The sequence below is a fragment of the Lepidochelys olivacea genome, assembly GCF_965140295.1.
Source record: "Lepidochelys olivacea isolate rLepOli2 genome assembly, chromosome: 7".
NCBI lineage: Eukaryota > Metazoa > Chordata > Testudines > Cheloniidae > Lepidochelys > Lepidochelys olivacea.
The window spans coordinates 81675820-81689046 of record NC_140417.1 but is presented as its reverse complement, the minus strand read 5'-3'; the positions used below and the strand labels follow the sequence as shown (position 1 = coordinate 81689046).

Sequence of the window (13227 nt, the reverse complement as noted above, 5' to 3'; positions counted from 1 at the left end):
GGTGCGCTTTAATGTGGTTCTTTTTCAAACAGCACTATGTTAAAGTGCATTGGGGAATCTTTAAGCAGGGTGGACCAATTAATGCACAGTGCTTCAGTACACTTCAGAAATCACACCACTGTAGACGACAACATTGCTTTGTATAGACAAGCCCTTAGATACAAGTAACTATTTTTAGTGTTTTTTTCCAGCACTTATTGTATAAACACAAATTGTATCAGGTTTTTTAAATCTGTGTTTATCGGTTAAAACCAAAAATCAGAAGCCCTCCAGATTTAGATTTTGCATATCCTTTAAATGTATGATAAATACAAGTTAATATTACATAATTAAATTTACTTTAATAGATAGTGGGTCAGAGCCTCAGTTGGTGACTCTGATGACATTACCAAGAGTGGATCACAATTAAATGGTCTGAAGAATGGTGGTAGGTCCTGAAGATGGTTTACAGGCACTGGAGTTGCAGCTGAGAGCAAGACAGAACGCTGCGTGTGTTGGGCGGGGGGTCAATAGTATACCACAGATCTGAACTTTATGTAGACTACGTCTACCTCCAGAAACATGGAGCCCCCCCATGAGGGTTCTTGGACAACAGGATGTGTTTTTGGAGGAGGAACAGCTGTAGTCAATCCCATTCGTGGGGCACTGTGTGACAAAGTTCTTCCTCTGCGTTGGTGGGTCTTGCGCGTATTGGCAGATTTGCTTGCCTTTGAGCTTCAGGCAGCCCTCAGCTTGACTTTTTTTTTCTGAACCTATAGTCCAGGTGAACTCCTCCTGTGTCTGACCAGGAGTTGGGAGGTTTGGGGGAAACTCGGGCCCGCCCTCTACTCCGGGTTCCAGCCTAGGGCCTGTGGAATGCAGCTGTCTAGAGTGCCTTTTGGGACAGCTGTGCGACAGCTACAACTCCCTGGGCTACTTCCCCATGGCCTCCTCCCAACATCTTCTTTATTATCACCATAGGACCTTCCTCCTGGTGTTCGATAATGCTTGTACACCTCAGTCCTCCAACAGTCCGCGTTCTCACTCTGAGCTCCTAGTGCCTCTTGCTCCCAGCTCCTCACACACACACACCACAAACTGAAGTGAGCTCCTTTTTAAACCCAGGTGCTCTGATTAACCTGCCTTAATTGATTCTAGCAGCTTCTTGATTGGCTGCAGGTATTCTAATCAGCCTGTCTATCTTAATTGTCTCCAGAAGGTTCCTAGTTGTTCTGGAACCTTCCCTGTTACTTTACCCAGGGAAAAGGGACCTACTTAACCTGGGGCTAATATATCTGCCTTCTATTACTCTCCTGTAGCCATCTGGCCCAACCCTGTCACAACTGATACAAGAATAGTACAGTATTCTATAGTAATAAGGCCTCCCCCTCAAAAATAAATAAATTATAGTAACTTTACTGTATTCTGTAGTATTTTGGGACCCTTCTGTGCTCACATATGGAGTGGCATGCTACATCACACTTCTCTTTGCTGGCAGTTAAGAAAAGCTTGGAGCACAAAGGTAGTGGGGAGAAGATATTACCACTGTTTGTGGGGATACAGTATTGCTGTTTGGGGGAGGAAGGGACATAGTGTAACTGTCTTTCCCAATATGAGCCCTATGGTGGTATTTTCTACTAAGGGCACCATCCAAACAGGCTTCCTGCATAATGACCTGCTTGTCTGTCTACAGTCCTGTCATAGCTAAACTCCATCTCACCCTGCTCTCAACCACACAGTTCCATCTGCAGGAACAAAATATTAGCACAGCAGGGATGACTTGTAGCTGGGTTCCAGTTCTGGTCTGCTTTAGTTTGCTTCCTGGGATCATCCATCATCAGTCTCACTTAAGTAGGTTTGTTTGTTTTTTGCTTTTATTAAATAAAAGACTTGGATGACTGTCTGTCTACAGTCCTGACATAGCTAAACTCCATCTCACCCTGCTCTCAACCACACAGTTTTGAATGCAAAAACAACAAGGAGTACTTGTGGCACCTTAGAGACTAACACATTTCTTTGGGCATAAGCTTTCATGGGCTAAAACCCACTTATCAGATGCATGGACTGGAAAATATAGTAGGCAGTATACAGAGTATATGAAAAGGGAGTTGCCTTACCGTGTGTTTCAGAGTAACAGCCATGTTAGTCTGTATTCGCAAAAAGAAAAGGAGTACTTGTGGCACCTTAGAGACTAACACATTTCTTTGAGCATGAGCTTTCGTGAGCTCTAGCTCACGAAAGCTCATGCTCAAATAAATTGGTTAGTCTCTAAGGTGCCACAAGTACTCCTTTTCTTACCGTGTGTTGGGGGGGAGGGAGGTCAGTGCTAACGAGACAATTCAATTAAAGTGGAAGTGAGCTAGTCTCAACAGTAGAATGCCAAGTGAGGAAAAATCACTTTTGTAGTGGTAATGAGACTAATGTAATCAGGGTGGCCCATTTCAAACGGTTGACAAGAAGGTGTGAGTAACAGTAGGAGGAAATTATTTTTTGTAGTGACCCATCCACTCCCAGTCTTTATTCAGGCCTAATTTGATGGTGTCCAGTTTGCAAATTAATTCCAGTTCTGCAGTTTCTCGTTGGAGTCTGTTTTTGAAGATTTTTTTTTTTTGTTGAAGAATTGCCACTTTTAAGTCTGTTATTGAGTGTCCAGGGAGATTGAAGTGTTTTCTGACTGGTTTTTGAATGTTATAATTCTTGACTTGATTTATATCCATGTATTCTTTTGCTTAGAGACTGTCCGGTTTGGCCAATGTACATGGCAAAGGGGCATTGCTGGCACATGATGCCATATATCACATTGGTGGAAGTGCAGGTGAATGAGCCCCTGATGGTGCAGCTGATGTGGTTAGGTCCTATGATGGTGACCCTTGAACAGATATGTGGACAGAGTCGGCAACGGGGTTTGTTGCAGGCATAGGTTCCTGGGTTAGTGTTTTTGTTGTATGGTGTGTAGTTGCTGGTGAGTATTTGCTTCAGGTGGGGGGCTGTCTGTAAGCGAGGACTGTCCTATCTCCCAAGATCTGTGAGAGTGAGGGATCGTCCTTTAGGATAGATTCTTGATGATGCGCTGGAGAGGTTTTAGTTGGGGGCTGAAGGTGACGGCTAGTGGCGTTCTGTTACTTTCTTTGTTGGGCCTGTCCTGTAGTAGGTGACTTCTGGGTACTCTTCTGGCTCTGTCAATCTGTTTCTTCACTTCAGCAGGTGGGTATTGTAGTTTTAAGAACACTTGATAGAGATCCTGTTGGTGTTTGCCTCTGTCTGAGGGATGGGAGCAAATACAGTTGTATCTTAGAGCTTGGCTGTAGACCAGCGGTTCCCAAACTTGTTCCACCACTTGCGCAGGGAAAGCCACCGGCGGGCCGGGCCTGTTTGTTGACCTGCCGCGTCCACAGGTTCGGCCGATCGCGGCTCCCAGTGGTCGCGGTTCACTGCTCCAGGCCAATGGGAGCCGCTGGAAGCGGCGGCTAGTATGGCAGAACCAGTTTGGGAGCCACTGTTGTAAACAATGGATTGTGTGATGTAGTCTGGATGAAAGCTGGAGGCATGCAGGTAGGAATAGCGGTCAGTAGGTTTCCGGTATATGGTGGTGTTTTTGTGACCATCACTTATTAGCACCGTAGTGTCCAGGAAGTGGATCTCTTGTGTGGACTGGTCCAGGCTGAGGTTGATGGTGGGGTGGAAATTGTTGAAATCCTGGTGGAATTCCTCAAGGGCCTCTTTCCCATGGGTCCAGATGTTGAAGATGTCATCAGTGTAGCACAAGTAGAGTAGGGATTTTAGGGGACGAGAGCTGAAGAAACATTGTTCTAAGTCGGCCATAAAAATGTGGGCATACTGTGGGGCCATGCACGTACCCATAGCAGTGCCACTGACTTGAAGGTGTAAAATGTCCCCAAAGGTGAAATAGTTGTGGGTGAGGACAAAGTCACAAAATTCAGCTACCAGGTAGCCACCAGCTGCCTTGAATGGTTCCTTAGAATATGTGCTAATTACTTATGCTAAACAATGCGTTCCACCTTGCATTAGCTGTGCTGCTGAGAGTACCTTTTGTAGACCTGAAGTAGAGCTCTGCATAGTTCGAAAGCTTGTCTCTCTCACCAACAGAAGTTGGTCCAATAAAAGCACCACCATATCTCTCTAATATCCTGGGACTGAGCTGGCTACAACTGCACCTTAAATTATTGTCTGCCTGTTATAAATAGGACCAAATCTTGAAGTCCATATTCAGATACCCATAACCTCCCCCATTACTCTCATTAGTGAAGGGAGCCAAACATGCGAAACTGGACTGGGGCAGCTACTGAAGGGAGAGAGTTTCTCCAGTTATTTCCCCTCTTAGGCCAAGAGGAAATCCCTACAGAGGTTGGGGCCCCATTGACTGATATCTGGTATACCCATTAACTTTAGCAACATGTGAGTTTTGCTTGAATAAGCACTGTCTGACTTGACCCAAGATCTTTTAAAGTACAACTCTAGTTTAGATATTCTGCTGAAAATGTAATAACTCTTACCTATTTGAATATGCCAGTAAGTGACTTACATAATCCACAGATTCTCTTCTTATTGCTTCAGCTTCTTGCTTTTGATAATGAATTAAATGCAACAAAATGTTGCAATGTTCCTTCTCTAGAAAACATGAATACATCTCCCACTTTTGTAACTCTGAGTAGGAAATTAAGGCCAGACAAGCAGAAGATAATACTGTTTTGGACTTACCCCATACTCAACCTATCTACAAGTCAGACAAAATTATATTTATAAATTGCTTTTAAGAAAAATGTATGTATTGCTTACAATTTTTTAATCTAGGAGTTTCAGGAAGCGGACGAGTTAGTAAAGGTAATATTTCAGTCTACATATCAAATCACTTTTGTAATGGCTATAAATATTGTAACAAGTTAAAGGTGAAATTCTCCTGCACAAATCTGAGTTCAGGAGTTCAAGAAACTTTGTCTTCCAATCTGGTGGTAGACTTTTCTGTGCAGCAGTTCCTCTGTGATTTCTACTCCAGCTCTACTTCCTGAAATAGTAGCCTTTCTGTGTCACCTTTCTATCCATTGTATCCATGTAAGAACAGATATTATCCTTTGTCTTGTTCCATTCCAGTGCTCCCTTCCATGCTGACATGTAGCATAACCCTCTATGTTCTTCCATCTGTCTGGATGCTGAGGACCTCAATGCAGCTGCTTTTTGCCTACACCTTCATTGCATTTCTGTACGCTGGAGCTGCATGAAGGCCTTGCCTAAGTCCACTGCTAGCAGGTGAATTCACCTTTAGTAAAATGGTAGAAAAAAATCATATAATGTAATGATCCTTAACTAGTCTTTTTGTTTTATCTAACAGTTTGTTCACCAGGAAGCCGTAGATGATAAAAATATTCAAAACATTCACTATTCTCCTGACACGAAGCTCCAGAACAAGGAGCTATGGTCTCAAGTTGCAGTGGGGGAGGTCTAGGTTGGATATTAGGAAACACTATTTCAGTAGGAGGGTGGTGAAGCACTGGAATGGGTTACCTAAGGAGGTGGTGGAATCTCCATCCTTAGAGGTTTTTAAGCCTCGGCTTGACAAAGCCCTGGCTGGGATGATTTAGTTGGTGTTGGTCCTGCTTTGAGCAGGGGGTTGGACTAGATGACCGCCTGAGGTCTCTTCCAAACCTAATCTTCTATGTTCTATGATTCCTTGTCTATCTCTGTGCACTTTCTGTGATGCTGTTCTTGTAGTAACATATAAACTTTGTTGATTTACCCACCTTCCCCTCACATAGTGGTCTTTTTTTATTCTTGTCTTTGAAAAACACGTGGAAATAAAAAAAACCCTTCGCTCCTATATTCCACAGTTGTATGACCTTGGGCTGTGATCTTGTTGGATCTTACAAACTGAACAGGATCAAGTTTGGTCAGTACTTGAATTGATGACATCCCCACTAAAACCCAGGAGGTGTAGAAAATAGTTTTAGTGACTTACTAGGTAGTATTCTTCCCACTGAGCCAGTAATGATCCAGTGACCCACCAGAACTGTAGTGACACTGCAGTAGCATGAGCGTATGAGCCCACCCAGGATCCTGGGTTCGTACTTGAGCAGCTAGCCAATGTTGCTGCCCTTGCTGCCAAAGCTTCACTGCATTGTTGTTTGAGCTAGCTATATCAAAGCTACCTTGGGTATGTGTTCACATGCTGCAGTCACGCCTCTGATTGAAGTGTTTTTGCAGCTCTGAGGATATTAAACCCTCTCTCCCCCACTGGATATCCACATCAGTCCAGCTTGTCCTTTTTAAAACGCATCTAAAAGCCTATTTCCAAAAAATGTTTTTCTTAATCATACTGTATGACTCCTCTTGAACAACATCATTTTGTTTGTTTGGCTATCTAATATTTTGTTCTGTTGTTATGATATATTTTATTTGTTTTGTTTATTTTAAAACCTTTTGGTCAAAGGGTTTTAAATATTATTTATTACTACTGTGGTAGCTAATCTGGAAGGTTCTTACTTAGGCAAAGCTCCCGTTGAAACCAAAGGGAGTTTTCCCTGAGTAAGGACTTAGGTTAGATCCAAAAATCTTACTGTTGTTATTAATAATAATTAAGCTGTAACTAATAACTGTGTTAGTTTAACTCCTCCCTAGACTCTTAAATGCTTTGACTCTAAACACAATAAGCCTAGTTCTTTTATGTTTACTATTTGTGTATATTTTAAACTGTGATTGGTGCCTTTAATGCAGTGTTATAGTGTATTTTTTTTTAAAAGGATTTGCCCATAGCTACTGGTCACAACAGCTGAGGAGAAAAGAAATGCATGGTAAGAAGAGCTATTCTCTTGCAAAATTATCCACTTTTGAAAAATGGATATATAAGCAGCATACAAGCCATCACAGTAAAAGACCCATCCTATTTGTCTTACTCATGAAAGTAGTCCCAGCCATATCATCGTGCTCAAGAGAGAGGAGCTGAAGGGCTTCAACTCACTGGATGACCTGCTGCACATCAAGGGCATCACCACCCAGATCCTGGAGCTGAACAGCCAGCGCATGATCTGCAGGAGGAGGCCAAGCAGCGAGGAGGCTCCTGGTGGGAGCCCCAGCCAGCAGGGGCACACTGCCCCCATGCCTCAGGTAGGGAGCAACTGGCCATGTTCTGCCTGTGCTGTGTGGGGTGCCCAGTTGGGGGAGGGTGTCTATGGCTCTCTGAGTGGGAGGGGTCCAGCCATTATTGTAAAGGAAGGCAGGTACCCATGGGTGTTTCATTTGCACAGAATCTTTTTCATCATTTTAATGTGGGGAGGGATAGCTCAGTGGTTTGAGCATTGGCCTGCTAAACCCAGGGTTGTGAGCTCAATCCTTGAGGGGGCAATTTAGAGATCTGGTGCAAAAATTGGGGATTGGTCCTGCTTTGAGCAGGGGGTTGGACTAGATGACCTCCTGAGGTCCCTTCCAACCCTGATATTCTATGATTAGTAACGTAGTGCAGCTATTAATCTATTCAGAAACTTATCCTTATTATAGTCCAAATTATGATACAATATGCAGCTACATACTCTGCGATGTGTATGTTTGCCCACTGTTTAGTGTCTCCTGTCCGTTATTTTAGCTTAATAGTATATTTAATAAATGTATTGAAATGCGTTCCTTGTGTTGTTTATATATATCTGAAAGAAACCACCTCCTTCCTCGTGTCCCAGTATAGCATTCAGTGTTTGCTGTGGTGTTTGAACTGTGAGTGCCTAGATCTGAGCTTTCTGCTGAGAGTGTCAGCAACTTTTGTTTCTGGAGCTTGTGCCTCCTGGCTGTCTGTTAAGGGTTTTTGGACTTGGCTGTAGATATTATACTAGGTTTCCTTTTGGAGGCAGGAAGGAATTAGCCTGACCATTGTGGGGGCTTTTTTCACCTTTTTCTATCAGCAGCTTAGGGACTCAGTGAGTAGGTTAAATTGTAAAAATCCATGTTGTGGCATCATCATTCAATAGACAGTTCAGTTCCCCGATAAACTAGAATTGGAAGTTGCTTAGGAGAAGGCAACTCCTAAAGAAGGTAGGGAATAAGGCTGAGGATCCTAATGTCTGGTAGAAAGTGGAGACAATCCCTCTTCCCTGTCTTCTTACCCTTCATATGAGGAGAGGGTGGTGGGATCTGTGATGTTATCTGATTAAAATATGATCATATAGATAATTGTTGCAACCACTGTTATATATTTGCAGCAAATCTTATACAAAGGTTGTCAAGTGAGGTGTCTATGAAAAGGTTATGATTTGCTGGTTCTGATTATGCTATAGGTATGCACGTATCATTTTTGTATTTGAAGTTTATAAGTATTGGCTCTATACCTGGATTTCAAATATTTGTTCCTGGGGTAACACCCACAAGGTAATTAGCCGGCACATCTTGGAGAGACTATTTACATTGAGTGGCCCATCAAAAGAACATTTAACTGACAATGGACCATGGGAGACACCTGTCTACACTCAATAGAATTTCCTGCTGTGACAAGGCGAAATGCATGGACGTGTGATTTGCCCATGTGACTCCAAACTCCATCTTGTTGCTGTAATTTTCCACAGTAAGAACAATGGGATTCCCTCCACATGGCAGAAACTATAAAAGGCCCTGGAAACTCTTCCATTTTACTTCTATCCTGCTCCAGCCTCTGGACTATAAACTTATATTAATGGGAGCATTCTAACTAATGAACTGAGGTCCTTCCAATGATTTGGAAGCAGCCAGAGACATGATTTAAGCCAGCAGTTTATCCCATCACTGCTACAAGCCTGAACCAAGAACTTTTCAATTTATGTATTTGATTCCTTTAACCAATTTTAACTCTCACCTTCCTTTCTTTCTTTTTATAAATAAACCTTTAGATTTTAGATACTAAAGGATTGGCAACCGCGTGATTTTTTGGGTAAGATCTAAGTTATGTATTAACCTGGGTGTGTGGTTTGGTCCTTTGGGATCAGAAGAACCGTTTATTTGATAGACTGGTTGTAAAGAACCACTCACCTTTAAATCCAGTGTTTTCGGTGGTAATACAAGGACTGGAATGCCCAAGGAAACTGCTTTTATGACTTCTTGTTACCCAGTGTGGTGAAACAGAAGTTTACTTTTGTTGCTGGTTTGGTATAGCCTATGGGGGATTAGCCACCAGTCTTGGGGTGTATATGCCCTATTCCTCAGTAGTTCATCCTGAATTTGGCATCCTCATTTGTGACCGACCCACTGAGGCACGGTTACAGAGTCTCAGTAATGGTGCTGGGACCAGGTTAACAGAGTGGAAGGTTGATGGCAGCCCTCTACCAGATTACAAAGGAGAGAAGATCTGCACTGGATGAGTTATTGGTGCATAGATCCCAGATATTTTACTTAATAAAGTTGCGGCCTACTTAGACAAGACATTAGGAATTAGTTTTATCTGTCATTTTGGCCTGAAAACCTCAGAAATAGTGGTCTCAGTTCTGTTGTTCACCGCCTACATCACAAAACCCACTATTCATAATTTGTACTAACTGGCTGTCTTGTTGTCAGTCTCAGTAGAAAGGGGCTAAACTGGAACAGAACTTGATCTGTCTTTCCACATGTAAGGCTCATTGGTGAGGCGATATTTGTACTGGTGCTGCACCTGTTCTGTAGTTTTCAGATCCTTTCAAGAACACTAAGTTTATTTTTAAAATAATGGAAAATTGGAAAGATAGATATTAATTTGTGGAATCTTGTTTTCATTTTAGCTTTTTAGTCTTCTCCCTGTGGAGGAGAAGAGAAGATTTCACTACGGAATGATGGAAGGGTTGATGGTGGTGGTCAGATAGTTATTGTATTAATAGCAAATTTGACATTCTGAAGAGAATCGGCACTAATGCCATCATTCCAAGCTTCAATTTGTTCAAATTGTGTGTAATTATCTCTTAGTCTTAAACGGTAAATCACCACCATCTTAAGAAACTCTCACTTCTCTCCTGTCTATTTCAGAAATCCCTGTTTTCAAGATCCTGTGTAGACTTTTTCTCTTCACCTCACTCTCTCTCTCTGAACTGAGCAGTTCATTCCCTGTGTTTCTCCAACTGCAGATGTCTTTGTCCTCATTCCTTGCCTCTTCACAGGTGTAGATCATTCTTTTGCACTGTCCAGGAACAGCCTTTTTGTGTTCCTGCTCCCAGCTTATGCCATCTTTAATTTTTTTTTTTCAAATCCCATCTTAAAAGCCTTGGATGTCTTTTAAAACTCTGTCTCTAATAAAATAAGCAAATTCTTCTCCCCTTGCTCAGTCATTTTCTCTCAACTGTGACAGTTGTTCTTCTTTTATCCCCTTCTATTCCACACCTGTAACCTACAAATTATACCTGTAACATTAAATAACTTATTAGCATCTGAAATCTGTAAATGGATATTTAAATATATTTTGGTTCTTTTTATGAACTATGCTTTACAAAAATGTATTGTAGAGGCCCATAATGTTAAGTCTTGATTTGAAAATTGAGTAAAGTTTTAGAGAAAGACTTAGAAAAGTGATTAGCAAAATGATATGTTGGATAAATCTGTCTGATACCTGGGAGAAACACTCTTGCCTACACTATAATTATTTTTACTGAATGTTTTAGAGACTGGCTAAAAAGTTCACCCTGCTGTGTCCTCCATGGACCACACTCTGTCTTACCTCATGTAGATTACTCACCTGGGTTTTTATTTTGACCCATTCTTGGTCTCCTTTCAGCTCATCAGTTGTGCTGCCCTATTTATCTAGAACTCTCTCCTCCTTTTTACAAATTACTTATTTTTTTCTAAACCTTGCTTTAAGTCCTTCCTTTTCTCTTTAGCTTGTGGTAAACCTGGTGTAATTCAAAGGCATCAGTCCCAAGTCACCTTGTGTGGTCATATGAGAGCAATTTGCACCCGTTATGTATGTGGGATTAGCTGTGTTGGAGGGTAAACTCCACTTTTGATTTTATCACAAGACTCTCAATATCTGATGTTTTACTTAAAGCTCTAGTGCTGTTGGAGACAAGTGATTATGAGAGAGTCTCATTTTATGGTTAAAAAAGTAAATTTCTGGTCCACATGCTTGCAGAGAAAATCTTGAAAATGAGAACAGAGTGTGCCCTAAAGTCTCAAAAGCCAGAAGACAAACATAAAGAACCTCCAATTAAAAAAATAAATCTCGTCATTCTTAAGCCAATCTCATGACTCTTTAGGGCCTGATTCATGATTTTGAACATTTGGGATTATCAATACTGGAACCCCAAACCAGTGGACGGTAATAGAACTAGCCCTGGGACAATGCTGAAAGAGCATGTTTCACAGCCAGGCTGGCCCTGCTTATTCCTGGAATGGACTTGTCCACTTTTGCGGTGCACTGCTGGCTCAAGGCCCCCTGGTGGAGCAGTAGTTATACCTTGCCTTGTCTGTTATGCTCCCCACTTTAGGCAGGCTTACTCAGGAGTGGATGTGGCTCATAATCTAACTATGAAATACTGTTAGAAAAACTCCATAAGAATGTAGCTGCATTAAAGAAGCAGTTATTGTTCACCTGTCCAGATTTAACAAATAGATAGTACGGTTTTCTTTCCCAAGGGGGCTAATAATCAACAAAGCCCAGTAACTTTTTAATATGTCTCCTATCTAAATCTTCCTGACCAAACCAATATACTTGCTGTTTAATGCAGATTTTTTGTGGTTTATTTCTTCTTAGTCTCCATTTCTGTTTAGTGTAGAAAAATCACCAGAGCTCAGGTGGGACGCTGTGCAGTAATGTGTTTGTAATCAACAGATTAGTTAATCAGCCATGATTTATTAATGATGAATTAATTATACCTGATTGTGCAGTTCTGCTGGCTAAATGGAGCTTTAAAGGGGTTATTTTATTAATCATCACTGTGCTAATTGCAGACACTTACAGAAAGTCACTAATTAAACATGCAACCAACCATATGTGAAACAAACCAGGCTGCTGAGAAGGGCAAGAATAAGAGCACATATTTTCTGAACAACAAACTTTATTTTCCATGAAATATTATGTTGTTGACTTGGCGATGCTAATTAACCACCAAGAATTGTTTAATACATTACAGATTTTTGGTCAGCAAAAAATGGAAATTGATCTTTAGGCCAAATTCAGTAGGCACTCTTTCTAGCCCACATTCTGCCTGGCTTCTCTCTCTCATGTGCACAGCCCCAAAACAAATTGTTTATAGTCTGTGTCCTTGTTCACTTTAAATAGCGAAGAAGTCTTGTTAACTGTAAAAGTGGATAGCCATTTTGGAAACAGTGCTCATAACCTTGTGCCCAGTCGTCAAGGTGCTGAATGACCTCAGCACATTGTAGGACTGAGGCCTTTATTAGGATTGAAATTAGAACAAGTGTGCGTGAGCCCTCAGAAAGGGAACCATAGATGTGTTTAAACCTTGGTAAAGCAAATATTAGCAAAATATATTTGAACCGAGTTTTAGGAATTGAAACAAATGGAAAGGATACAGAAGGAAAAACCCAAAGGTGTGCTGCAAGGAATACAAAAAATATGTGTCTTCCTCATAGGGTGACCAGATGTCCCAATATTATCAGGACAGTCCCGATATTGCCCCCTCGCCATGTCCTGATTTTTCACACCTGCTACCTCGTCACCCTACTTCCTCTTGAAATGAATAAATTGCATTCCAGTCAGCTTGATTAAAATTAAATGGTTGATTTTATCCATTTGATCTTCAGAGTGCACATCACAGGTTGCATTGTGTCCTTAAAACATCAACAACAGTGTCTGAATGCTGCAATGTTTTGTTTTAGACATCATTTATGGGTTTTCCCTGGGCCTGGAATCTTGTTTTATTCAGACCGTTGGCCTTTGTTAATTAAATGTCAATTTACTTTTAAAGCAACTACTTTGAATGGTGGAATTGTCTAGTACTACCTGCCGAAAGTGACCACAATTAATCAAAATAAATAAAGTGTGTAATTTATATTATTTTTAATACAAAGGATTTAATTTCCGAGGTTTGATCAAATTAAATGGTGGGTTTAATTAACTGATAATTGAATTAAATGGAAGACTCTCTGAGGAGGAAGCGGGGAGAAATGCAGTGGTCCCCATTTTGGGCTCCACTGTGGCTCCTTTATGTTCATTCACCTCATACAGAGGGACCACATAGTTGTTGAGGGGACTTCTGGGGAATAACTCTGATTCCCAGGATGGCATAGGACTAGTGGAACAGGCCTATGCTGCTTGCTTTATACAGTCCCTGGCACAGGGATGTGCTGATGGAATGACTA

At 41.5% G+C, this 13227-nt stretch overlaps 1 long non-coding RNA gene across 1 annotated transcript in view; it reads left to right on the top strand.

The window, feature by feature from the left end:
- Positions 1 to 4893: 4893 nt before the first annotated feature.
- Positions 4894 to 13227, top strand: part of LOC311524070 — a 30285-nt gene continuing 21951 nt past the window's right edge. Inside the window, exons 1-3 of the long non-coding RNA XR_014712477.1 lie at positions 4894 to 5244; positions 6732 to 6782; positions 6894 to 7095. This is a non-coding gene — a long non-coding RNA (uncharacterized lncRNA). The remainder of the gene's footprint in view (positions 5245 to 6731; positions 6783 to 6893; positions 7096 to 13227) is intronic.